The following is a 25,388-nucleotide window of genomic DNA, read 5'->3' as shown; positions in this document are numbered from 1 at the left end:
ATGGAAGTTACATCTTATAGTCAAGATTAAAATTTTATAGATTGTTTATAAAATTTTGAAAAACAAATTTAATTGGTTTCATGCTGTTTTATTAGGACTTATTGTTCGGAAAATTAAGTCCTCTCTCTCAAAGAATGAAGATTTTTACCTTTTTTTGAAATCATTTAATTATCACTTTGGTCAAATCAATGACTTATTTTACAATGACCTGTGATATCAAGTGTTTTAAACCTCTGATATTTGATAAACTTTCCAAAATCAAATTGTAAATTATGTCTTTCTCTGACCTAATTAATCCTTTAAGATATTAGATTCCCTAAGATCCAAAAATGACATAATTTGGCTTACTTGTTATAAAAATTATATAGGAAACACTGTCAAATATGGAATGGTGTTTGCTTTTCTTTGGGCTGTATTTGTATAAATATGTTATTGGTATGTGTTCCAAAATTATGGAAAACTCCTATAATTCTTATGACTTAGTGTACATCATCAGTAATAATTATACTTGTTATGTTAAATTATTGTGCACCACAGAGGTAACAAATTTCCTTGTCAATTGTGTCCTTGACTATGGCTGCCCTAAAGCTTTTTGTCATCCTTGGACAATTGTTGTCTTGTTTTGGTCCTCTTTAGAAGGTGGTTTTATAATCAGCTCTAAAACTCTAACAGGTGCTCTTGAATACAAGTTTCTAATAACTTTCGAGATTGTGGTATCAGAATAGAAGAAAAACTTTTAGGACTCATGGAGAACTGAAATGCTGATGAATATCAAGCAGAACAGGAGTTAGCTACATGGACAGAACTAATAAGACTGAAGTAATCTTTTTGACTTTTGCTTAAAACATTGCTGATCCTTTGTTTAGTTTTTTAAGAGTCAAGGAAATTTTTCTTTTGAGCTATTGAGAGGTTTTAACAATTTAGTATATTTCTATGAACAAAATTTAGAACACATTGATTTCTCCAGAATTTGGAAACTATTTTTGAGTATTCTTAACTTATGGCAATATCATTATTTGTGTAAGTGCAATAAGAATCTGTTTTCATTTTAAACAGGATACAACTGGAGAAACTGGTTATTTTACCAAGGCTTTGACTGGACTGGTGCGCTTTCCTTTAAGGATCAAACATGACTTATGGAGCCAATAAAAGCCCCTTGGGAAAACTGGCCTGATACCTTGTGTACACAGCTCCTGTCCAGGGTTCCTGACCTATGGAAGGTAACAAATGTTACTTTCTGGCAGGCCCAGGAGCTCCAAGTTTATCTCAGAACCTCAAAATGAGAGGAATTCACCCAACTCACAGGTATTCAATGGTACAAATCCATGGCTGGGCTTGGCTTTGTAAAAGTCTTATCTAAGTTTCCTTTTATGGAACAAAGTTCCATCAAAGTCAATTTAAAAGCTTATGTAAAAAATATTATTCTTGCTGAACTATATACAAATAATCAGGCCAAGTATAATAAAGCAAATCAGTCTTACCATGTTCTGTCTTCAATAAAAATGGGAAACTAGAAAGAGAAAAATTTTGTTTCAAAAACTATAGTACACCTATTGTTAGATTCTAGCCTTACCTAATGTTTTTCAATATTTATTATTTTCTACAGGTTGGACTGAATTCTAATTTTTCTTGGCTACAAGTCTTCAAAAATAATGTTTTCAAATTTTTGTCCTCTCCACCCCAATTTTTCCCATTTGAAGTCGCTAAAAACTAAGCTGTGTTTTCATAAAGCCCTGTGAACTGAAGCCAGACAACTGAAACTTCAGAAGAAAATAACAGCAATCTATTTACATACATAAGCCAGTCTCATACCTGCCTACTGATGTATGGACTTCAGAGTAATGTGGCCTATACCAATATTCCAGGATTGTTCTTTTGTTTGTTGTTGTTTTTCTCCCTTCCTGTCCCTATTTTCTCTTCATAGGACATGAGACTTCGCAACCTGCTAAAAATGAACTTTCCTAATAACTCGGGACCTACACATCTAGGAATAAACCATCTTAGTCATGAGAGATAAGACAAAACCTGAGACCAGAGACTCATTTTTTCCTAAAATGCTTTCTCCAAGAGATTTTAAAAAAGAAAAGGGAGGAAAATATGAAAGGAAAATAAATCTTGGGGCCCCAAAATCACTACGCTAAGGGGAAAAGTCAAGCTGGGAACTTCTTAAGGCAAACTTGCCTCCCATTCTATTCAAAGTCACCCTTCTGCTCATGGACATAAATGCATATGATTGCCTCATTTGGAGAGGCTAATCTAGAAACTCAAAAGAATGTAGCTATTTGTCTCTTATCTACCTATGACCTGAAAGCCCTTCCCTGCTTTGAGTTGTCCTGTCTTCACCTCAAGTTGCCCCACCTTCCTACACTGAACCAATGTACATCTTACACATAGTGATTGATGTCTCATGTCTCCCTAAAATGTATAAAACCAAACTGTGCTCCTACCACCATGGGCACATGTTGTCAGGACCTCTTGATTCTGTCACAAGCATGCATCCTCAACCTTAGCAAAATAAACTTTCTAAATTAACGAAGACCTGTCTCAGATTTTCAGTGTTTACAAAAGTAACTAGTTTAAAAACTAAATCTGTAATTCGAAATACTTTTATAAAGAAACCTCTAGGTCCAGTTTGCTTCAACAGTAAATTTTTCCAAAGATCTACAGAAAAAATAACTCCAATCTTAGATAAACACTTAAAAAGAGGGAACTCTTCTTAATTTGTTTTAGGAAGCCAGTAACAGTTAAATATTAAATATCTGATAAGGCCATCATGAGGAGAAAATATTATAACTCATTTCACTGTCCCTGGATTTACCTCTCCTTATCATGCATTTCCAAGTCAGAGTCCTGCTATTTGGAGATGCCTCCTAGAACTTTAATAAGATCACCAATGATGGCTTTTCCACCTAAAACCCACAAAATAGTCAGAGGTTGGGCTTTGAAACAGAAGCTATGAAACTTCAAGTCTCAAGGCCTGCAGGTTCTTGGTATCTCTGTGACAGTTACTCAAAATATTGCGTACACATACATTTTCTTAACCATTGCCACATTAGATCGTATCACTATGCCCCATTTCCAGTCTAGTCAAAATCACTATGATGAAGAAGATAAATCTAATAAATTTGACCTCTGCGAGACGATTCATCCTTATTTTGTCATAAATGAAGTGATTGTTGCACAGAAAAATCAGAAACTTTTCTTTCTCTACCTGGGAGATAACTAAAGTCATTAAGGGTAAAGTCTCATTGTTATCTTAACAGGGCTTTAAGATCAATTATTTTGGTAAGACCCCAGTAAATCTAGACTGCTTATTTCAATCTTGTTCCAGACAGGACAAGAGGAGGTCGTAGCCAGATTTTCTCTTTAATTGCATTAATATCCAAAAAATTAAATTAGTCATATTATTAGATTATAAAATTTCTGTAAATCAAGTCCAAGTCTCTGGCCAATAAAGATATTCTATACAATAGTTTCCTCTTCTTTGCCTGAATTTTGTAAAGAAAATTTTCTTATTATAACCCTAACTTCCACAGATATTAAGACTTTTTTATGATAAACAGACCTGATTTGTTCAACATACTTTGAGTACTTACTTTGTCTTCAAAATTTTAATGAACACTTTTACATAGATGCTTTAATTCTTACACTGTTCTATGAGATAAGTGATCATAGCCTCAATTTACAGATGTGAAAATAGGTTATGAGATAAACCTCAAGTTTTATTTTTCTACAAAGTCCCAGCCAACTCACCAGGGTAGCAGGGAAGAAGGGATTCAGGATAGCCACTCTGATAAATCATGCATGCCCCTCTGTCTGAGGCATCTTATTTTTACTTCTCTGAGAAGGGGTATATGAGGCAAGGTCTAAGTAGGGAGTGAGTACTTCCTTTTCACTAAAACACAGAGTCGAAGAAGCAAAAGTGACTGTAGAAATGGAATGATTTGAGGGTATTCTAGAAAACTTCTATGCATAAACTACAGATTTTTGTGTGTTCTTCAGAGGAGGTAGATTTGGAAAATTTGCTGCTGGCTTCTAATGTTCTGATTATACTCAGTGAGAGGTTGCACATGTGTCATATTTTCTCAAGGCATAGTTTTCCATTTCTGCTAATTTGTAACTAGAAAGCCTTTTGGTTTCCAAAGCACATTTAAAACCATGAAAAGGATGGCAGTATTTTCTACAGATGCAGTTACAAACGACAGGGATTACCCTGTGCATTTGTGTGTGTTTAAGATGATCTGTAATTGTTTTGCCCTCAGAACACTACTTAGCGAAGAAGAGGTCAGTTCTAGTCTTGAACTCATTCTTAAAGAGCTAAGCTTAATTATCTTATAATTGTGTGGGACACCCAAGCAGAGTTTATTGTTTACTCTTGCAGAAACAGCAGGATGATATTAAGTCTCTGCAGGGTGCACTGCAGATCACAAATTTTCTTCAAATTGCTCAGCAAATTGTGGTAGGGGAAAAAGAGACAGGCAACTATACCTTGTACTGGAGTTAAAAATTTTTATCTTTTTAACCTGTTTGTATACATATAAATATGCAATGTCTTAATTTTAATTTTCATAAAAGAACATCATTAAAGCAATGCAACAAAGGTACTTGGGGTTTTAGAGGAATTTGCCTCTTGGCAAAATCCCAGGGAGCCATGGGAAACTGGTTTTCTCATTTAATTTAAATTCAAAAACATGTTTTATGGGTGTATTAGTCTGTTCTCATGCTGCTAATAAAGACATATCCAAGACTGGGTGATTTATAAAGGAAAGAGGTTTAATTGACTCACAGTTCTGAATGGCTGGGGAGGTCTCAGGATGTTAACAATCATAGTGGAAGAGGGAGCAAACGTGTCCTTCTTCACATTGTAGCAGGAGAGAGAAGTGCCAAACAAAAGGGGGAAAAGTCCCTTATAAAACCATCAGATCTCGTGAGAACTCACTCACTATCGTGAGAACAACATGAGGGTAACTGCCCCCATAATTAAACTAACTCCTACTGGGTCCCTCCCACTACATGTGGGGATTATGGGAACAACAATTCAAGATGAGATTTGGGTGGGGACACAGCCAAGCCATATCAATGGGGAAACTCACTAAGACAAAAACATATTATTAACTGGGGCATCCAACGGGACTGAGTTATGGCTCCCCAATACAGACATAAATACAAATTGATTCAATTGCCAATTTCAACATTCATGGTGACATTAATTCTTCTGTTAAATTTTCCTGGGGTCTTTAGGTACCAAATATTGTATCCCCAGCAATACATGTGTAGTCAGCTACAAAACCCATATTTTAAATTCTGTTTAGAAAAATATTTTATAAACTTTGCCTATGTGCCAGAAATCTGGCTGTGTTCTGTTGCTGGTACACATTACTTTCCTTTTCACTTATGTTAACTTACACCATTCACTCCAACCCTTTGTTTTCTGCCATTTAGATGGCATTTTCCTCCATCTCCACATCCCAACCATCGAACATCCAACTAATATTTATTGAGTGCATACTAAGTACTATGTTCTAAGACATTCATTTTCTCACTTAATCATTACCAAAAGCCAGTAGATAATATTATACTCACTTTTTAAAAAAGGAAAATTGAGACTCAAAAGTTTAAGACTATAGGGTCAGTCAGCTAGAAAGAGAGGGAAAGTATTCTCTTTCCCCAGAAATCTTTCAATCTCACCATATCCCTAGTTCCTTAGCATTCCTCCTTAGTTTGGACCATACCCTTATTGGATAAAAAATTCTTCCTTGGATAACTTCTCTTCACACCTTAACCTAGTTTTTTTTTTTTAATTTGTCTTTCCATATCTCATTCCCTAAACACCCTAACCTATACGGCAAAATTAAATCCATCACATTAATCCATTCATGTGGGTTCTATTTTTGTTTTTCTAAAACTCATGAAATTTTGGGTAACTTTCATTAAGAACATGTTTTATTTTTCCAGCATATTTCTCATGGGATTTAAGAAATAACTTCTAATTATGTTAATAACATATAGAGTACATACCTTTTATGTGAAAATAATGTTGTATTTTACAAAACCTTTCCTAGCAATCTCTCCTGCAGCTGTCCTAGTCTAGGTCTTTATAAGTAGTACCTAGACTGTTGAAACTGTGTTCTAATTTATCTCCATCCTTTCCAGTGTATCTAACTTGACTATTTGAAGCTAGTGGATTAATTTTCCTGAAATACCGTGCCGATCCTATAACTTTCTATTTCAGATACGTTGGATTACTCCAAATTGGTTATTGAATAAATTGCTAAATTAGTACCTTGCCCTTTAATGACTTATCAGATTGGGTTCACATTTCTTTTTAAAAAATATTTTGTACCACTTTTTGAAAACACTCCAACCAGATAGAAATAGCTGATCCCCCCAATAAGTGCAAAATAAATCCTAAGCATGGTATTCACATTTTAGCAATTTCCTTAACAACTCTTGATAAGTTTCTTTTATCTTAATCATATTCACCAAGCTATATTACCAGATTATCTGTGAAATTTATTCTTCCTATTTAGAAATAACTTTCCTTCCCATCTCTAAATCTCCAAATCAATGTCTACGCCGCTTTTATAAAATTTGTAACTTTCTGTTGTGTTATTGATAGCTTATTTCCGTATTAGAAATAGAGGAAAAAATTTATGTTTGATTATTTTTATTTCAAAAAATCTAGCAAAGCCTCATGTTTTTTTACCATCTATTTTTGTTAAAAATGACCATGCAAATTGTAGTCACAATAGGGCATTTGTCCTGTTGCATCAAGAACAATATTGAAACCTTGAAACTGTGAAATCCTTGAGTAAAAGATCATAATATTTCATATATATCTATATATATAGATATATATGGATATATATGGATATATATGGATATATATAGATATATATCTATATATATATACATGGATATATATGGATATATATATTCCCTGTTACAGTTATTCCCTGTAACTAGTGCTATATGTTTTCATAACACTCTAATTCTTCTCCAAACTATGCCACTTATTACATTGCATTATAATTATTTAAATTCATCTCTCCTCCTTGTTATCCTATGAATTCCTGAAAAATAGAAACCATGCATTATTTAGTTTTATATGTCCAGGTTTAAAAATAGCTCCTACTTGCTGTTAAAATAAGCATTAAACTAAAGATTTAATAAAATTATTAAAGGTACTTTAGTCAAATTCAAACTAGATATTCAAAAGTCATCAGAAAAAAAATAAAATGAATTATTAATAATATCTAAGAGGAATAAGCTTAGTCAAAATTCTTAGCTTCATAAAATGTCCTCAAATACAAGTCTAAAAATAACCAAAATAATATCACTGACAATTTTTATCTTTCTGGGCAAATATTCAGCCTAAAAATAAACTAGAGAATCAGTTTGGTGAAAAAATCATTCTGTTATAGAACACAGCAGGATGTTTTTCAAATATAATAACCTCAATTATTATGACCAAAAGATTTCAGCAGCCAAGAGAATAGAAGCTTCTTAGAATACTGAATGAAATACCGTTTTAGAACCTAGTCCAAAGAGCCCTGAATTCTGATTCACGTTGCAGCTCTTGTCTTGCAAACTCTTTAATCTTAGAAAATTATTTCTCTTCTCTGATGCTGTTTTCTTGTCTACAAAATGAGGCAATTTACTGACGAGGTCTTATTTGAGTTACACACACTTTTATTATTTTAAGCATGAATGTCATAATCTCTAATGTAGGACTATCTATTAACTTGAAAGCAGAAAGCTATTATAAGCTGATGTTGGGAGTCAATTGACTTATTTGTGAAAAACCTTTCTATGGTTAATTATTTATTCTATTTCTTTTCATTGGTTCACTAATTTTTTTTCACTTTCAAGTCTGTTGGGTTTTGTTTACTTGTTTGTTTACAAGGAATATTAATGTATATGAATAATACAATTTAAAACTACATTTTGCTTTTTGAGGCCAAGGTGTGCTTTGCATCTGAAACCATGAAAAATACATAGAAAGAAAGGAATATTTTGTAGTCAATATGAACTATTTAATTTTCTGTTTAGCAACAGGCACCAGAAAAGTTTCTTAGAGGGATTCTTTGACCTTCAGGTCCAGTGGCTAATAAGCCTCACTATGACACTGAACCCTGAAATGTTTGTTTGAGTGAAGTGAGAATCACAGTTGCCATATAAGCATGAACATTTTGTTAATGCTTTCTATTAGTAGAATGTTTTTAAAGATGATCTTCAGCTCTGTTTATATTCTATCACCTTACCCTTAACTGAGAGGCAGATTCCAAACAAACGTTGAACCAGTCCATAGCTCTCTTCAAGAACTGGAAATGGATACAGTGAATGAGAATCAATAAGACTGACAATTTCTGGCCCTGAAAGATTTATGGACACTTATTGCCTGAAGCTCCTAGAGTGTCCATGATTTCTGCCTTTTCTATTTTGACTATGAAACACTGATGAAAGAAAACAAAGAGGACACCAAAAAAAAAAAAAAATAATACAGAAAGATGTTCCATGTGCATGGATTGGAAGAATCAATATTGTTGAAATGTCCATACTACTCAAAGCAGTCACAGACTCAATGCAACCCCTATCAAAATATCAATGACATTCTTCACAGAAATACAAAAAAAAAAAAAATCCTAAAGCTTATATGAAAACCCTAAAGTTCCAGAATAGCTAAAGGTGTCCTAACCAGGAAGAACAAAACTAGAGGAATCACACTGCCTGACTTCAAATTATACTACAGAGCTATAGTAACCAAAACAGCACAGCACTGGCATAAAAACAGACACAGAACAATGGAACAGAATAGAAAACCCAGAAACAAATCCATACATTTACAGTGAACTCATTTTTGACAAAGGTGCCAAGAACATACACTGGGAAAAATAGTCTCTTCAGTAAACAGTGCTGGGAAAACTGGATATCCATATGCAGAAGAGTGAAACGAGACCCCTGTCTCTCACCATATACAAAAACAAAATCAAAATGAATTAAAGACTTAAATCTAAGACCTCAAACTATGAAACTACTACAAGAAAACATTGGAGAAACTCTCCAATACATTGGTCTGGGCAAAAATCTCTTGAGTAATACCCAACAAAAATAGGCAATTAAAGAAAAAATGGACAAATGGGATCATGTTGAGTTAAAAAGCTTCTGCACAACAAAGGAAACAATCAACAAAGTGAAGAGAGAGCCCACAGAATAAGAGAAAATATTTGCAAACTAACCTGACAAAGGATTAAGCCAGAATATATAAGGAGGAGCTTAAACAACCCTATAGGAAAAAGTCTAACAATCCAATTTAAAAATGGGCAAATCTCACCTATTAACAATGGCGAAAGGAAAGACAAGTCAAAATTATTGAGAAGACAAAAATCTGTACCAGAATAAAAAGTCAAATGTGGCCCAATTGTGAATAGTTGATAAAGCATGGGAAAATAGAATTTGTTTACTTGGATGCTTGATTCTTCTTCAGCTGACAAGATCTTTGGAATTTACAATTACATTTGCTTTCCTATACATTTTTAATGCTATTTTTTCTACATTGATTAATATTTAGAATAAACTTATGGGCTAAAAAGATTTTTATACTTCAGAAGCAAATGAAAATGTTATAAATCATGACAATTTATGAGTTCACCTGACAGAAAAACGACAAAGAAAATAGTCATCAGAGATTTTAAAAAGTGAAAATTAAAGTGTATTTATTCTAAATAGATATTAAGGAATCTTATAATTCACTCATCTTATAAAGTCAATCAACTGAAACTTAAGGATGTATTTAATTTCAAGTTATATTACCTATAGGAGAACCACACATACACACATACACACATATACATATATACAACTTAATATTTTTAATGGGAAGATAATTGGGAAGGGGGATGAGAAGTAGTGGAAGGGCAGTAAATTGCTTTGAACAACGGAGAATCCCTAGGTATTATCTAAAATAGTTTAAAATGTTTACTTTCAGAAAAAAAGAACTAGGGATAGCGGATGTTGCAGATATGGGTCTTTGGTTTTATGTCTTTTTGTGTGCTCCTTGCTATTTTCCCGCTGTATATGAACTGGTTTGTATTAGTCAAACATTAATCTTTGAATTAAAGATAGCAAGAGGAATAAAGGTGAATAATATTATGGAATGGAATGGAATTAGCTTAGTAAAACATAAGACTATTAGAAATTTTCTAGGTTAACATCTTTTTAATTTCTGAGGTAATTTATTTTTCTCTATGGATAATTTTTTTTCTGAAATTTTTCCTTTCCCACTCCTGAAGTATGCAATGATCAATGCCACATGCATACAATAGACCAAGACAATATTGATTCTTCCATTCCATGAACATGGAATTTTTTTCATTTTGGGGGGTCCTTTTCAATTTCTTTCATCAGTGTTTTATAGTTTTCATTATAGAGATCTTTAGCTTCTTTATTAAAGTTAATATCTAGGCATTTAATTTTATCTGTGACTATAGTAAATGGAATTATGTTTTTCAGGTTGTTCACAGTTGGTATGTACTCTAGGGTTTCTTATGAATACAAAATAAAATTATATAGCACAAACCTTACATACAGCAAAACAATAATGTAGCCAACATCTACATGTGTTTTTTAACAGTGTTATTGAGGTATAAATTATACTAAAATAAAATTCATCCCTTTTAAGTACACAGTAAGGTGATTTTTGGCAAATGTCCACAGTCATGTTACCACCATTACAATAAGAATATAGAGCATTTCCATCACCACAGAAAGTTTTCTTGTGCCCTTTTGCAGCCAATATCCTCAATCATTGGCCCCAGGCATTGATAATTTGCTTTCTGTCAACACATTTCACCTTTCGTAGACTTTCGCAGAAATTAAGTCAGAGCGTAGGAATACAGACTTTGCATCTGGCTTCTTTCGCTTAACATAACATATGTGAGATTCATTCATATTTTGCATGTATCTGTAGTTTGTTCTATTTTGTTTTAAGTAGTGCCCTATTGTACAGATATACTGCAATGTGTTTATCCATTGAGTAGTTCATGGACATTTTGGTTGTTCCGTTGTGGAGTTATTTAATTTGTTGTGAATATTTAGGTAAAGGCCTTTGTGTAGATATATACTTTTATTTTTCTTGGATAGAAATACAGGAGTACAACTGCTGAGTCTTATATGATAATAGTATGTTCAACTTCATAGAAAAAGATAAAACACTGCCAGCTGGTTTATCAAAGTGGCCCTACCAACACTGGCATTTTCAATCTTTTTATGTTAGTCATTCTAGTGAGTAAATAGTGCTATCTCATTTGTGTTCCTCTGACTACTAATGATGTTGAACACATTTTCATAAACTTGTTTTCCATTCTCATATCTTCTTTTACAAAGTATCTGTCCAAATAATTTGCTTGCTTTTTTATTGACGAAGAAGACAACTTACTGTTAGGTTATTGGACTCCTTACATATTCTAAATACAATTTTTTGTTAAATGACATGTTGCAAATATTTTCATCCAAACTTAAACTACAATTTAAGTTTTCATTTTCTTAACTTTGAACATATTTTCTATGCTATTGATAAAATTTTTGGCCATTAATTCTTCAACTATTTTTCTGCCCTTTCTTTTGATCCTCCCTTTTTCTGAATCATTATATGTATGCTGGGTCATTTTATATTGTTGCACTGGTTTCTGAGACTGTTTTATTTTCTTTAATATTTTCTCTCTTTTTTCCTGAATGGAATACTTTCTACTAATCTACATTTAAATTCAGTTATTCTTTTCCAGTTTTCTCACATTTGCAGTTGAACCTATTTAGTAATTTTTTTTCATTTTGGTGATTTATATAATTTCCCCTTTGTTCCGTTTTTTATAATTTACATTGCTCCATTGATATTCTCTATCTGTTCACTTCTTAATAATACCAATATTCAAGCCAACTCAGTGTCAATTTCTACTGAATGTCTTTTTCTTCAATATGAACCACACTCTTTCCTGTATCTTTTTATACTAGAATTTTGTGTATTAACTTCTGTGGCAGACTTTTATAATGACCTCCCTCACAAGGATATAGTCACCTCTTAATCCACAGAACTTATGAGTGTGAGATTATATGAAAATATACACAATTAATCTAAGGATCTTGAGAGGAGAGTTATCCTGGATTATCTGGTTGGGCCCCAAATTCAATCACATGCATCCTTGTAAAAGATAAGCAGAGGGAGACTCAACAGGAGACCAAAGAGGGAAGACAGTAATGTGACAGTGGAATCAGAGAAAGGTATTGCAAGATGCTATACTGCTGGGTTTGCAGATGGAGGAAGGGGACCCGAGCCAAGAAATGTAACTCCAGATGCTGGAAGAGGCAAGGAATAGACATTCCCCTCAAGCCTCTTGAGGGAGTATGGCACCGCCAACACCTCAATTTCTGCCCAATGAAACTGATGTTGAATTTATGGCCTTTAGAATCGTGAAAGAATAAGTGTTGGGTTTTGTAAGCCACAAAGCTGGTTTTTAATTTGTTAAAGCAGCCACGAGAAACTAGTGTAACTTCTCTTTGATTTTCCTTTTTCAGCTTAACTGAAGTATATCACTGACAAATAAAAATTCTATGTATTCATGGTTGACATGGTTTGGCTCTGGGTCCCCACTCAAATCTCATGTCAAATTGTAATCCCCATGTGTCAGGAGAGAAGCCTGGTGTGAGGTGGTTGAATCATGGGGACATACTTCTCCCTTGCTGCTCTCCTGATAGAGTTCTCATGAGATCTGGTTGTTTGAAAGTGCAAAGCAGTCCTCCCTCCCAACTCTCTATCTCTTCTGCTCCATCACAGTAGGTGTCTGCTTCTCCTTTACCTTCCACCATGATCGTAAGTTCCTGAGGCCTCCTAGTCATGCTTCCTGTTAAGCCTATGATACTGTGGGTCAATGAAACCTCTTTTCTTCATAAATTACCCAGTCTCAGGTAGTTATTTGTAGCAGTATGAAAATGACTTAATACAGAAAATTGGTGCCAGAGAAGTGGGATATTGCTATAAATATGAAAATGTGGAAGCAGCTTTGGAGCTGGGTAATGGGAAGAGTTTGGAATAGTTTGGAAGGGCTCAGAAGAAGACAGGAAGACATAGGAAAGTTTGAAATTTCACAGATTTGTAGAATGGTTGTGATCAAAATGTTGATAGTGATATAGACAATGAAGTCCAGGTTGAGGTGGTCTCAGATGGAGATAAGGAACTTATTGGGAACTGCAGTAAAGGTCACTCCTGCTATGTTTACCAAAGAGACTGAAGGCATTGCGCCCCTGCTCTAGAGATCTGTGGAGCATTGAACTCGAGAGAGATGATTCAGTGAATCTGGCAGAAATTTCTAAGCAGCAAAGCATTCAAGATGTGCCCCAGATGCTTCTAAAAGCCTACAGTCATTTGCATAAACAAAGAAATGACCTGAAACTAAAACTTGTATTTCAAAGGGAAGCAGAGCATAAAAGTTTGGAAAATTTGCAGCTTGACCACGCAGTAGAGAAGAAAAACCCATTTTCTAGGGAGGAATTCTAGGCTGCAGAAATTTGCGTAAGGAAAGAAGAGCCAAATGTTAACAGCCAAGACAGTAGAGAAAATGCCTCCAGGGCATTTCAGAGACCTTCCTGGCAGCCCCTGCCATCACAGACCTAGAGGCCTAGGAAGGAAAAATGGTTTCATGGGCCAGACCCAGGGCCCTCTGTTCTGCGCAGCCTCAGGACATGGTGCCCTGCATCCCAGCCACTCCAGCTCCAGCCATGGCTAAAAGGGGCCAAGGTCCGGCCCAGGCTGTTGCTTCAGAGAGTGTGAGCCCCATGCCTTGGCAGCTTCCACATGGTGTTGGACCTGTGGGTGTGCAGAAGGCAAGAGTTGAGGTTTAGGAACCTGTGCCACAATTTCAGAGGATTTATGGAAATGCCTGGATGTTCAGGCAGAAGTCTGCTGCAGTGGCAGAGCCCCCATGGAGAACCTCTACTAGGGCAGTGCAGAGGGGAAATGTGGGGTTGCAGCCCCCACACAGAGTCCCCACTGGGGCACTGTCTAGTGCAGATGTAAGAGGAGCGCTACCATCCTCCAGACCTCAGAATGGTGGATCCATTGACAGCTTGCCCCGTGTGCCTGAAAACACCACAGGCACTCAATGCTAGCCTGTGAAAGCAGCCATGGGGGTTGTATCCTGCAAAGCCATAGAGGCAGAACTACACAAGGCTGTGGGAGCTCACCCCTAGTATCAGTGTGGCCTGGATGTGAGATATGGAGTCAAAGGAGATCATTTTGGAGCTTTAGGATTTAATGACTTCCCTGCTGGGTTTCAGACTTGCATGGGTCCCATAGCCCCTTTGTTTGGGCCAATTTCTCCCTTTTGGAATGGAAGTATTTACCCAATGCCTGTACCCTTATTTTATCTTGAAGTAACTAACTTGTTTTTGATTTTACAAGCTCATAGGTAGAAGGGACTTGTCTTATAAGTAGAGCACAAAAGTTTGGAAAATTTGCAGCTTGACCATGCAGTAGAAAAGAAAAACCCATTTTCTGGGGATGAATTCAAGGCTGCAGAAATTTGAATAAGTAAAGAAGAGCCAGGTGATCATAGCCAAGACAATGGGGAAAATGCCTCCACAGCATTTCAGAGACCTTCATGCCAGCCTCTCCCCTCAGATGAGCCTTTGGACTTAGATTTTTGAGCTAGTGCTAAAATGAGTTAAGACTTTGGGGGACTATTGGGGAGGCATAACTGGTTTTCATATGTGAGAAGAACATAAGATTTGGGAGGGATTTAGATTTCCCAAATCTCCTTGGGGAAAAAAACACTGAAAATAAATACAATGTTAGATAAGTAATACAGGTTTGTTCTTACTTTAACTGACTCTCCTTTTTATCCTCATGCCCAAACATAGCCAGATGTCAGCAATGAGGGTTAGTTACCACCTTCTTGAAGCATCTTTAGGATTTTTCAGTTTATTTCTTATTCATTTACATATGGTCATATCAACACAATAAATGTTACAGTATTTAGACCACAGTTCTGTTACTCTAGGTGGCAGCTAAACCTTTGGGCTTGGTAAGTTGTTTTTGTTTAGTTGGATCCTGTTTTTACTGGAATAAGATGATAAAAATAAAAATCTAATAACAGATTCATGTGGAATGATATTATTGCTTATGATGTGCTGACAAATCTTGTGTCAAATAACAAAGAGGTTAAAGCAAGCTTTCTTGCCCTATCCCTATTACGATCAGACAGACTTCATTAGGACAAACAGAAGAAAACTTTTATTGTTTTACAGATCTGAAACCCATAAAAATAATGAGGTGAGGATGCAGAATTGGGCAGGGGATATTTCAGCTCAACATGCAGATCTAATAAAGACTCAGTTGACCCAGTAGGGAACTTGGGGAAAAAAGATTATGGAATATCTGTTCAATGCTCCACACTGGACAAAAAAGACCAAAACTTAATACCTCTCTGGTGCTCAAATGTTTCTTGGGAGCTGGTCTTGCTGAGTTCTAGTGTACATCTCTTCCCAAGGAAAAGCTCAGAAGAGGAAGCCTATTGGGATGAGTAGCCCTTGTCACTGCAGGTGGTCTCTGGATTACAATTGGTCTCACAGTCTTTCTCCTCTATGCATTCTAAATCTCCCTACCCTTCAGCTATTACCCCAGCTGTTCTTGATAGTTTAGTATGTGGTATAGCCCAAACTCTTACTGAAGAGGTATCTGAGACCCTGATAATCATATCCTTCTTAGGTTGGTGTTGTAGTGTTTGTACACTCAGAGTTGCAATTAGGCAAGGGGATACACAAGGTGCCCAAGTGGATCACCTGACTTACACATATATTCTCTCTTGATCACTTTATGTAACAACAACCCTATATGTACCTGAGGACCAGAGTGAAGTACTGTCAAAAATGTGACTCTTTGTCTTGCTTGCTAGTCTCTGGATATGAGGAATCCACAGTGTCCAAGGAGGAACCATATCTCATATTTCCATAGAACCCTTGAAGTACCCCTTTGCTACAGGGTGTTCTCTTTGGAGCCCAGGACCGCTAACCTTACAGAGCTCAGAGTTGTGGGGTCAAGAAGCTCAACTCCACCAGTAAGTCATTGAGAATTATAGTAAGAGGGGTCACTTCTGCTTCTACCATATGGTTTCTGGACTGAGGTATTCTCCCTATTAAGAAGGTCTCTGATTCAGTGTATATAATGCTTCCTGAAAGTCAGCAGCACATCCTCAAAGAGTACTGCCTCTGGATTAGTAGTACGTATGTTGTTTCTTCATCATGCCATTGCACTGCTCCTTCAGACCAGATGGTTCTGGGTGATGCAAGTATATGATATGACCAGTGGATCCCATGGTCATTGACTCACTCCAGCATGTTCTTTACCACGAAGAGGGCCTCCTGACTGGATGTTATTATATTGTTGATGTTCTATAACTAAGGTTCATGGTTCAGGCACTCTTGAACTAGTGGTGCTAGGTGAAATTCTGCAGGCAGGAAAGGCAAATCTGTATCCAGAATATGTTCCTGTATCTATGAGAATGAAACACTAACCCTACTGTGACAGAAGATGCTTATCACTTTGACACTGTTTTTTAATTATTAAACGTCCTCAGCTTTTAAAAAATTTCCTTTTGGGCCAGGCGCAGTGGCTCGCGCCTGTAATCCCAGCACTTTGGGAGGCCGAGGCGGGCAGATCACGAGGTCAGGAGATCGAGACCATCCTGGCTAACACAGTGAAACCCTGTATCTACTAAAAATACAAAAAATTAGCTGGGCGTGGTTGTGGGCACCTGTAGTCCTAGCTACTCCAGAGGCTGAGGCAGGAGAATGGCATGAACCCAGGAGACGGAGCTTGCAGTGAGCCAAGATGGCGCCACTGCACTCCAGCCTGGGCAACAGAGCGAGACTCTGTCTCAAAAAAAAAGAAAAATTCCTTTTGTAGAGCAGTACAATGTAATAACAACCAGACATTTTATTTTACTTGTATTAATATCCCCCCTTATCTTTTACTTCTCAATGCCTGCGAAAGATAAAGGAGAAGGAATCAGGGTTGGAGAACTGGAAAAGTCTTGGCCAACCAAACAGGCAACTCTGCAGCAAAGATTTCCCATTAGACGAGTCAAATGCTGGGAAGAAATTGCAAACCCTACTATTCTCACTGTGCTCAAACATCGACTAGGAACTTCCACAAAGAGTGTGGCCTTGGCTTGAATACTGCAGCAGCAGATTATGTATGTGCTGCACTTGGAGTTTTGCACTTCTCACAGCTGACAACAAATTCTTTCTTCAAGGGAGACCTGAGCAGTCCTCCATATCTGCCAAATTACTGCATAGAAAAAAAAAAAAAAGGAGCCCTCCATTCATATAAGGAGCAGAATGAACTAGCAGAGAGAGCTTTGGTATTAGGCAAATCAGATTGCAAATACTTCTAGCATATAGTTGCTCTTACATTGGTATGTTACCTAATGTTTCAGAGTATTACCTTCCTTGTCTATAATGGGAAAATAGTAATAATTATCTTATGGTTATTTGTTGAATACATGGGTAAAGCGAGTATGAGGATTAAATGCAATAACACTTGGGAATAGCCTAATAGAGTGGTTAGCACATAATGGATATTCAATAGATATATTAAAGTAATAAACTGCCCTAATTTCTTATTTGCAAAAGTTAAGAGATTCTGGTCACTACTTTTGACGGAATATCTTAAATAATTCATTTTTTTCCTAGACATTTTATGTACAATAATGGGAATGTGACACACATATTACCCCTTCTGCCTGAAGTGACTTTACTTTCCCTCTTTGTCACTCTGCAAGGTCCATTGTCCATTCTGAAGCATTAAATAACTAGTATAATAGGTTATGAGGGAAATTCCTGGCATCTTAATTTAAGTATATTCCTTTGGCTGCAAGTCAGTATCTTAACCTTGTTAGGATTTCTGGCATCAGAACAACCTCTTGTAATTCTTTCTGGAAGAATTTTCTTGGTTAAGCAATGCTAATGAAATCCTGCTCAAACCAGCTCTATTCTCTGGCAATTTCCCATCTATGTACCCACTAATATATACTTGGAAGATTCTCATTCCTCATTGATTTATTGACGTAAAATCATTTTGGTTCACTATTACAATTTTCATTTCATCTACAATTGACCCATTAAATTTATTATTCCAATTATTCTTTACTCCTGGCACCTTATGTTATTATAACTGTTATTTTATACCATTATTAACACCTAAATCTATGATATTGAAAAGGGTAATAAATTTACAGTAGTTACTTCCACAACACCTTAGTTTGGCACATATTATTGTTTACAACTTTATGTTACTACAGTAATCTTGCTGTATAAGCATCTGTGTACAAGGTCTTTATTTTTTACAGAGACATTGAAATATTTCTTTGGATTTTTTCAGAGTTAGATTGCTGGGTCAGAAAATATTATTATTTTAAAGACATTTATTATCAAACCAGTATCAAAAATATTACTTTGGTTGACTCTGATACCAGCAACGGATACATGTATATGTTTCCCTGAAATGCTATGAATACTCTGTTTTTCTGAGGCATGAAGAGGTAAGCAGCAACACAAAGTCTAGCATCGATGCCTCTTCTTTTTTTATCTAGTGCTTTCAGCACAACCTATCATATAAGCAAAAAGTATACATTAATCTAGTAGATGCACCTGCCTATTTCATCTTGTGGTTTAACTTCCAATAACATTTCCTAAAAATATACAATGTCTTAGCACTAATTATAATTTTATAATTAATTTATCCTTAATTTTCTGAATAAAGTAATTTTCAGGCACATCTTTACATGGATTCAGTTTGTAGTTGTGGCTAATTGCATGGGCTCTGACCAGACTGAATCTCAAGTATCCTACTTAGTAGATGTGTGACAGGCACACAGGTTACTCAATCTTTCTGCACTTCAGTTTTCTTCCTATGTAATGGGTTTGACAGTGGCATAGAATTTAGCGTATTATGACACATAAATGAGTTAATATAAAGAAAGCGCTTAAAAAGTATCTAATATACAGTAAACTACCAATAAATTCTAGCTATACTTTGGAGCTCTGTAAATACGTAGCAGGGAGATACATATTCAAGAGGCTTTGTTTAAAATGATTGATTGATTAGGCCATCTATGTTTTAATATATGTTCTACACTACGTAGATCAGGGAAGACAAATATATTTCACGTCCCATTGTCATTTGACTGGTAATGGCAGGGCAGCCTGGAACACTGCGCTGAAAAGGATTGTGTGTCCACCCCTGTAAGTCATATTTGATCAGTAGTGGCAGCCTCAGGTGCAGAAAAAAAAAAAAAAAAAACTGCAAGTGTGCATATCAGATATTTGGTATATTGGCTGTAAACTAAATATAATCAATCAAATATTTACATCTAAGTTATTTCACTGGCTCTCTGTATAGAAACAGAATAAAGATCATTTTATTGGCTCTGTATAGACAAAAATTAATAATAATTTAGCATCTACCAACTATTGCAGAGAAGATCTGAGTCAGGTATTGAATTTGCAGTGAAGATGTCTGTCTTTCAGTACATTACTTTGATTATACAGGTATTTTTGTTATGGAAGAGCACACTTTCAACTATTTGTCTTCAACTACAAAAAGCAAAAAAGATACCACTCTAGCTGCAAAAGATTTAAGCTCATCAAATAAGTAGATATATATGGCTTTTTAATAATAGATCTTTGCTTCCTACCTGGTAGGTTATGTTGTTATAGAATGAAAAATCAGTTCCCCAATGTGCTCCCATCTGTTTCTTTGACTAGCCAAAGAGAAGCTCACATGGAGAAACCAAGTCTTATTTATCTTTGTATTTCCAATGCTTGGTATAGAGTTGATGTTCAGTAAATGTTTGTTGAACAAATGAATATCTTCCATGCCGCAGGGACAGTGGTTGTAGGATTCAGGATGAATGAGATGATCCTGATTACTGCTGATGGCTTTCATTGCCCGAACACAACAGCACTCCCAGTAGCTGTCATGGCTGATGGGGATTTTTCAGGCTCCACATGCAGAAGTGCATAAAAGTATAATGGCTAGATAATGCCTTAGCTCATTTGCAAAAAAATCGGCCCTAGCCCTTGTGACCTCGGGCAAGAATTTTAGGAAAATGTCCTTTTGTCCTTATCAGTGAAACTCTTAAAGTATTCTTGCTAAGATTTTCAAATTACTTGCAATTTTCCAGATCTAGTGGGTGCTCTCCTTTCATTTTTACTTTAAGAGAGTAAAGTGAAGTCTGAAGTCTGAAGTCCCTGACAGTAATATTGCTTCCTGCTGTTGAAAATACTTTTTCTTCCAGGGCTTCCATCACACGATACTACATAATGTTTTTTCTCTTTCACTGTGTTTTTTGCTGGTCTTCTCTCTTCATCATTCAACATGTTGCTTTTCCTTATGGGTCTATTATTGGTTTTCCTCTCTTTTCCACATACACACTCTTGTTTTGAAATCATCTGCTCATATAAATTCAACTGTCATCTCTATCACTTACATGTTGGTATTTTCCTAAGTGGCATTTTACATTCTAATGCTTGAACTTCAGATTTTTTAAAAATGTTTTAATTTATTTTTATTAAAATATTTTTTGAGGCAGGGTCTCACTCTATTGCCCAGGCTAGAGTGCAGTGGTATGATCATAGCTCACTGCGGCCTCAATCTCCTGGGCTTAAGTGATCACCCTGCCTCAACCTCCTGAGTAGCTGAGACTACAGGCACTTGCTACCATTCTTAGCTAATTTTTTTTTTTTTTTTTTTTTTTTTGTAGAGATGGGGTCTTTCTATGTTGCCCAGGCTGGTCTCAAACGCTTAGCCTCAAGTGACTCTCCTGCCTTAGGCTCCCAAAGTGCTGGGAGTACAGGCATGAACCACTGTGTTCAGCCTTTAGATTTAAATTTTTTTTTTTTTAATTATACTTTAAGTTCCAGGGAACATGTGCACAACGTGCAGGTTTTTTACATATGTATACATGTGCCATGTTGGTGTGCTGCACCCATTAACTTGTCATTTACATTAGGTATATCTCCTAATGCTATCCCTACCCCCTACCCCCTCCCCACAATAGGACCTGGTGTGTGATGTTCCCTTTCCTGTGTCCAAGTGATCTCATTGTTCAATTCCCACCTATGAGTGAGAACATGCGGTATTTGGTTTTCTGTTCTTGCGATAGTTTGCTGAGAATGATGGTTTCCAGCTGCATCCATGTCCCTACAAAGGACACAAACTCATCCTTTTGTATGGCTGCATAGTATTCCATGGTGTATATGTGCCACATTTTCTTAATCCAGTCTGTCACTGATGGACATTTGGGTTGGTTCCAAGTCTTTGCTATTGTGAATAGTGCCGCAATAAACATACGTGTGCATGTGTCTTTATAGCAGCATGATTTATAATCCTTTGGGTGTATACCCAGTAATGGGATGGCTGGGTCAAATGGTATTTCTAGTTCTAGATCCTTGAGGAATCGCCAGACTGTTTTCCACAATGGTTGAACTAGGTTACAGTCCCACCAACAGTGTAAAAATGTTCATATTTCTCCACATCCTTTCCAGCACCTGTTGTTTCCTGATTTTTTAATGAGTGCCATTCTAACTGGTGTGAGATGGTATCTCATTGTGGTTTTGATTTGCATTTCTCTGATGGCGGGTGATGGTGAGCATTTTTTCATGTGTCTGTTGGCTGTATGAATGTCTTCTTTTGAGAAATGTCTGTTCATATCCTTTGCCCACTTTTTGTTGTTTGTTTTTTTCTTGTAAATTTGATTGAGTTTTTTATAGGTTCTGGATATTAGCCCTTTGTCAGATGAGTAGATTGCAAAAATTTTCTCCCATTTTGTAGGCTGCCTGTTCACTCTGATGGTAGTTTCTTTTGCTGTGCAGAAGCTCTTTAGTTTAATGAGATCCCATTTGTCAATTTTGGCTTTTGTTGCCGTTGCTTTTGGTGTTTTAGACATGAAGTCCTTGCCCATGCCTATGTCCTGAATGGTATTACCTAGGTTTTCTTCTAGGGTTTTTATGGTTTTAGGTCTAACATTTAAGTCTCTAATCCATCTTGAATTAATTTTTGTATAAGGAGTAAGGAAGGAATCCAGTTTCAGCTTTCTACTTATGGCTAGCCAATTTTCCCAGCACCATTTATTAAATAGGGAATCCTTTCCCCATTTCTTATTTTTCTGAGGTTTGTCAAAGATCAGATGGCTGTAGATGTGTGGTATTATTTCTGAGGGCTCTGTTCTGTTCCATTGGTCTATATCTGTACTAGTACCATGTTGTTTTGGTACCAGTACCATGCTGTAACCTTGCAGTATAGTTTGAAGTCAGGTAGCGTGATGCCTCCAGCTTTGTTCTTTTGGTTTAGGACTGTCTTGGCAATGCGGGCTCTTTTTTGGTTCCACATGAACTTTAAAGTAGTTTTTTCCAATTCTGTGAAGAAAGTCATTGGTAGCTTAATGGGGATGCATTGAATCTATAAATTACCTTGGGCAATATGGCCATTTTTATGATACTGATTCTTCCTATCCATGAGCATGGTATGTTCTTCCATTTGTTTGTGTCCTCTTTGATTGCACTGAGCAGTGGTTTGTAGTTCTCCTTGAAGAGGTCCTTTAAAGTTCCCCAGGACATCTTTTCCTAGATTACTTTCAGTCCCGTCAATTTTAAAATATCTAAAATCCTATTACTTACTCTGCCAGAAGTCTGCTTATACCTCTTTATTTCTTCTACAAATGAATGATATATTTTTTAAGTTTCAAAGTCTAGAAAACTCTGAGAAAGCCTATGAAGGTGTTCTTTTCTTCCTCAGCCAATAAGCTTAGTTATTTATAGTACTTCAAAAATATATCCTTTTGAATCTAACTTTTCCAATATTATATCCACCCTTTCTTTTCTTTTCCCACCATAACTGTCCTGGATGAAGTCTTCATTGTTTCATTGTTATCTAGATTATTGTTATAGTGTCCTCAATTATTGCCCTGTTTATAAAGACTTCCCTCTATACTGATCCTAGAGTTATCTTTTCTAAAAAGGTGGTAACTATCTTTACTAAAAAATTTTTCCCCTAATTTCATATAGAAAATAACCCATTGCCCTTTGTTCACATGGAATTTTCTGATATTATTTACTATAATAATCAAAATATAGTTATGACTTTAAGTGGAAGTAGACTAAATGCTTCATTTAGAAGTGGAAATATTATCATAATGAATAAAAACACAAAATCTAGAAACAGAAGACACATCTAAAATGCAAAAAAAAGTTTTAAAAAGCTTGAAAGTATAAGAATGGAAAAAATATACCACAGATAAAAGCAAAACAAGATTAAAAGGAAACAAAACAGAAGCAACACCAAAGAAATAAAACTTACGCTAAGTATGTTGTAAGAGCTCAATAAATATATATATTTAATTTTTTTACTTTAAGTTCCAGGATATACGGGCAGAACGTGCAGCTTTGTTACATACGTATGCATGTGCCATGGTGGTTTGCTGTACCTATCAACCTGTCACTTAGGTTTTAAGCCTCGCATGCATTAGTTATTTGTCCTGATTCTCCCCCTCCCCTCGCCCTCAGCCCCCAACCGGCCCCAGTATGTGTTGCTCCCCTCCTGCCGTGTCCATGTGTTCTCATTGTTCGACTCCCACTTATGAGTGAGAACATGCGATATTTGGCTTTATGTTCCTGTGTTAGTTTGCTGAGGATGATGGTTTCCAGTTTCATCCATGTCCCTGCAAAGGACATGATCTCATTCCTTTTTGTGGCTGCATAGTATTCCATGGTGTATATATACCACATTTTCTTTTTCCAGTCTATCATTGATGGGCATTTGGGTTGGTTCCGTGTCTTTCTATTGTGAATAGTGCTGCAATAAACATATCTGTGCATGTATCCTTATAATAGAACGATTTATATTACTTTGGGTATATACCTAGTAATGCAATTGCTGTGTCAAATGGTATTTCTGGTTCTAGATCCCTGAGGAATCCCCACACTGTCTTGCACAGTGGTTGAACTAGTTTACATTCCCACCAACAATGTAAAAGCATTCCTATTTCTCCACAGCCTCGCCAGCATCTGTTGTTTCTTGATTTTTTAATAATCGCCATTCTGACTGGTATGAGACGGTATCTCATTGTGGTTTTGATTTGCATTTCTCTGAGGATCAATGAAGTTGAGCTTTTTTTCATATGATTGTTGGCCATGTAAATGTCTTATGTTGAGAAGTGTCTGTTCGTATCTTTTGCCCACATTTTGATGGGGTTGTTTTTTCTTGTAACTTTGTTTAAGTTCCTTGTAGATTCTGGATATTAGAACTTCGTCAGATGGGTAGATTGCAAAATTTTTCTCCCAATCTGTAGGTTGCCTGTTTGCTCTGATGGTAGTTTCTTTTGCAGTGCAGCAGCTCTTTAGTTTAATTTGATCCCATTTGTCAATTTTAGCTTTTGTTGCAATTGCTTTTGAAGATTTCATCATAAAATCTTTGCCCACGCCTATATCCTGAATGGTATTGCCTAGGTTTCCTTCTAAGATTTTTATGGTTTGGGGTTTTATGTTTAAGTCTTTAATCTATCTTGAGTTAATTTTTATATGAGGTATAAGGAAGGAGTCCAGTTTCAGCTTTGCATATGGTGAGCCAGTTTTCCCAGGACCATTTATTAAATAGGGAGGACTTTTCCTATTGCTTGTTTTTGTCAGGTTTGTCAAAGATCAGATGGTTGTAGATGTGTGTGGTCTTATTTCTGAGGTCTCTATTCTGTTCCATTGGTCTGTATGTCTGGTTTTTGTACCAGTACCATGCTATTTTGGTTACTACAGCCTTGCAGTACAGTTTGAAGTCAGGTGGCATGATGCCTCCAACTTTGTTCTTTTTGCTTAGGATTGTCTTGGCTATTTGAGTTCGTTTCATGTTCCATATGAATTTTAAAGAATTTTTCTAGTTCTGTGAAGAATGTCAATGGTAGTTTGATGGGAATAGCTTTGAAGCTATAAATTACTTTGTGCAGTATGGCCGTTTCCATGATATTAATTCTTCCTATCCATGAGGATGGAATGTTTTTCCATTTATTTGTGTCCTCTCTTATTTCCTTGAGCAGTGGTTTGTATTTCTCCTTGAAGAGGTCCTTCATGTTTCTTGTTAGCTGTATTCCTAGCTATTTTATTCTCTTTGTAGCAGTTGTGAATGGGAGTTCATTCATTATTTGGCTCTCTGCTTGTCTATTGTTGGTGTATAGGTATGCTTGTGATTTTTGCACATTGATTTTGTATCCTGAGACTTTGTTGAAGTTGCTTATTAGCTTAAGGAGTTTTGAGGCTGAGACAATGGGGTTTTCTAAATATTAGGATCATGT

Source organism: Theropithecus gelada, chromosome 15 (assembly GCF_003255815.1).
Source record: "Theropithecus gelada isolate Dixy chromosome 15, Tgel_1.0, whole genome shotgun sequence".
NCBI classification, from domain to species: Eukaryota; Metazoa; Chordata; class Mammalia; order Primates; family Cercopithecidae; genus Theropithecus; species Theropithecus gelada.
The sequence above is the reverse complement of the archived record's forward strand: the minus strand, read 5'-3'. Positions refer to the sequence as shown.